Raw genomic sequence first — 4,332 nt, forward strand, 5'->3', positions numbered from 1 at the left:
ATAGACTTAATGGTATTATCTGCCAGATTGAAAAAGGCACAAAAATAGCCTGTCTCACGACAAAAAAAATCCTTATGTCTCATTATAAGTAACATTTACCTTATGAAATGTATCCTGAAGTAATTTTCCTATATTTAAAACAGATCTTCCTCTCCAGTGTCATGCTGAAGTCATGTCAAACAGGGATTTGACTTGAATCATATTAGAAAGCCAGCAGCAGTTTCAGTGCTTGTGGTACCCAACTAGATTTATCTGGAATCAGCAGTTCTTGACGGTACAGTCTGACATTTTTGCTGCCTTCATGCTTACAGGCTAGAAAAGCCACTCAGCAAATTAATGTAATAATAAAAACAAATGAAGAGATGTTAGTGCTCCCCTAAAACACTATGGGATCACTCTCTGTTAGATATATAAGACTGAGCTGGAGAAGTCTGCTCTGATTTCCATCGTTATTGATGGTGGTGGGACATTTCACTTACTCTAGAAATATCTGGCTGTACACTCAGTATAACCTACGTAACCTATTAATCACCATGTTGTTTCTTATTAACAGAGAGACCAATTTTTACCAATACATTACTAATCGATGTTAAGGAAGTTGTCTGACTGCAGCTGCAACAACCCCAAACATTTATTTATACCATCTAAAGAAAGGTTCGATATCAAAGCAGGAAGCTCACCCAGAACACCCACAGGCTCTTAGATTTTATCCAGTTTAATTTTGTATGCATGCACATTACCACACAACTAAGGATTTATACACTGGCTACTTGCTTTGAATGAATTACCAACAAAAAGTTCAATTTTGCTTAGAAAGTCAATGAAATTCACAGCCATGCTACTGATGCCCTGTTCTTAAAGACTGACAGTGTTGCACTTATTTATCAAGCTTTATTGACAAAACCTCCACGCTCAAACCCAGGGCTGAAATCATTGCGTGAGGATGCTAATTCACTTCAACAGGTTAGAGGTTCTGCGAGGGTCCCTCATTTTACAAGTGCAACCCACTTTCTGGGTAGCACTCTTTCTGACAGTAAACCTTTCTTCCATTTACACCTACTAAAGTTGTGAAGCGAACAGAGGGAATCTGAAATTCTCCCTTCTCATTTCTGTGTGCCAGAAGTTTTACAATAGATTGCTGACCATGTATTAAGCATAGGTATCTGCATAATTTATATGAAGGAAGATACACTTTGTACTAAGCTGAGCTATGAATAGATAACTCTCTTAAATGGAAAACAAACCAAAAAATATAGATCCAGCTGTCAAGTGGAATGTGTATTTCAGTGAAAGAAAATAAAATTCATGTGGATTAAAACATAAGAAGCTTGTGAATTGAGAAATACAATCTTATGTGCAATTAACCCTTCATCTGTTATCTGTTGTAATGATAGGCTCTATTTTCTCAGGATTTGGTAGTACAAAGATAGAATTTGGCAGATCTGTACTACTTAATTCTGAAAACAGCCTTATAATTCATATCCATTGCTTTCAGGGCTATTTTTTTGGTCCTATTTTTCTGGAATGGACTTTTGAGGTTAAACTAATCTCAGCTGACCTCATTGATTTAGATGCCTTAGATTCAAATGACCTGTGACTTTTTCTGCTATGTCCTAAGATCCCACTTAGCTCTTCCAGTTTTGTTTTCAAGCTGCACCAAGTTTCATTCTAGCTTGGAGACCATCTCTGTAACATAAAAATACACAATGACACCTTTAACACTTTTTAAAAAGAACAGGAAGTATCTGTAATTCATTTCTTTCCAACAAGCCTTTTTTTTTTCCCTTTTGAGATGGATGTGGCATCCAACTCACCCTTTTAAAATGACCACTTAACAGAAACACCAAACCTTACTAGCAGACATTTACTTGACATTATTTGTTGTCACTTACTGGCCATTCTAATGCCAGCTATTCACTGACATAATGAAAATTATCTCTTACCTGCATTAGGATTTGTGACACAATCAGAATGCTTTGCCTAACTGATCCACTAACTTAAAATACTCATTCTTCTATCTTCTAAGGGACCAATCTTCTATACTGTTAACGTGACTGAACAGTAAATGGAAAGAGGTGGAGTTAGTTGCTCACCATGAAAATGGTTCTGGAGTACAAACTTAATGTGGTCTCATACTTCAAAAAAATGACAAAATTTTAGGTGTGGCCTCAATTCTCAGCTGTTACTTCCCCTTCTTTCAATGCTCGCTTTGCCTCCCCTGTCTCAAGTAGGCACTGACCACGAGAGGCCTACCTCTCTCCAGGAACAGGGACAGCATCTGGTATGGTCTGGCTCTGACTGCCACTGGATTTCACTGAAAATAGTTCAATAGAAAGAGAGAGTTTCCTGAATATGGCTTTTTCATTGCAGCTTTTTCAACTGCACATCCTAATACTTGCATCTTTTTTTTTTTTTTTCTTTTTCCCCATACAGGATTCTTCATCAGGCTGTTGTGTACCAACAAGAGAAGGTGACAAAAACCTAACCCCTGCAGAAAGCAGTCAGTATTCATATTTCCATTTACAGCTGCAAAGATTTTCTTGGGAGAAAGAGTATGAAACTTAAGGTAATCTGGGCTCAGCATAGGGAAGGGGCGAAGGGACTCCTCATGTATGAGAAGCATCTGTAATTTTGATGCAAACCACCAGGAGCTGTATGACTACTTATAAGAGATAACCTGTGTTGAATGATAAAAGGCCATTACAAGAAGCTGGACGGATATAACAGGCAGAGATAGATTAATAGATCTCCATGTGAGCATAATTGATTTTGGGCATGTACTCCACGAACTCTTCAGTAATGATTTATCTTAATTTGGTGGGTATAATACTGAGTTCAATCAGCTCCTCAGAGAGCCATCCATCAAACACATCATCAGCAAAGTGCTGCCTTCTCTCTCCAGTTTATCTTTCCTTTCTCTTTCATATCTGACTTAACAAACAAAGCAAGAGACCATTTTTCTTGTAGAAATAAATAAATTGCTGCTGGTTATTGAAGCATTTCTAGGTCAGGGAACCCACCAGTGTACATAAGAATTGATTTTTTTCCCTGAACCATGAATTTTCCCTTGATCTGGGTTTATAGCTACACACCAGCCAAGAAATTTGGGGAAGGCACAAAGAAAGGAATGGTTCAGGCAGCTGGGCAGGACTGTGAACAACTTCACTCCTTGCGCCCAGGCACGTACCTCAACAAGTCCCACACTGTCTACAGAAAGTCACCAGCATTTTCAGTGCCGCCAGTCTGCGGTGAGACCCAGGCACAGTCACACACTCAGCTGGTCATGCCTAAGCCAACTGCACCGCTGACAACGCACCTCCCATCCGCTGCAGCTCCAGCTCTGCTCAGCCTTTGCACACTGCGAAGGGAGAGCTAATTCTGTATTTAAACTGCTGATGATAAAGCTTAAACAATCTTTTCTGCTGTAGCTATTTTTGTGCAAGGAACATTTTCTTTAAGGATTTATACTCGGTGCTTTAACAGGGCTCATCATTCTAGTAATGAACAAAACAGGAGAGACAGCTATTAATAAGAGGAGAACGCCTGAGTGCCTCCAGCACGCTCAGCCTGCCTCCAGGTAGAAGAGCCACGGGAAGCAAGCCCCGGGTTGGGCCATCTTCATTTCCCTGAGGGAGAAAGTGCTGCGGCAGACTACAGAGCAGTGCCCGTGCGGGGTCCCTTGCAGACATTTTCCCCAGCATTACCAGCAGCGTGGCACTGGGCTTTGCTCCTGGGGCTCCAGCCTTCAGCCTCCAGTTTAGCCCTGCTTAAAACCTCCCCCAACACACCTAGCTGCTTATTGCAACAGCAGGGACGTACGTTTTCCTTCCAGTAGCATCCTGCTTCTTGCCTATGATTGGTTTTCGCAGATAGAGGGAAGTTTGTATAATCTCTACTGCTTTCTCTCAGGCTAAGCAGCAAGAGCCAGACTTCATCTGGGCACGGGAAGTGTGGGGAGAACAAACGTGTGCAACACGTTAAGGAGGGGATAGAGGGGAATCATCAGGGAGCTGCAGCCAGGGCTAAAATGACCTCAAACATTACATGATAACAAAGGAGGATGGAATAAAAGCATAAAAATCAGGCATCAATTTGAAAAATAAATATCATATTATGCCCCCTTTTTATAGTGCCTATTCTTTCTAATTTATTACAAATTCTGAGAAAATGCAATGCAGTTCTTTCAAATCTTATTTAAGAAAAGAATGGACAGCAGTATTTGCTTTTACATGTGTAAGCTCATTGAAATGGGCACCTCTCATATTTATGATATTCTTAACTTTTTTGGTGACATTTAAATAACATTGAACTCCATCAGGGCAGAAGGAACAC

This window comes from Oxyura jamaicensis, chromosome 3 (assembly GCF_011077185.1).
Source record: "Oxyura jamaicensis isolate SHBP4307 breed ruddy duck chromosome 3, BPBGC_Ojam_1.0, whole genome shotgun sequence".
Lineage (NCBI taxonomy): Eukaryota > Metazoa > Chordata > Aves > Anseriformes > Anatidae > Oxyura > Oxyura jamaicensis.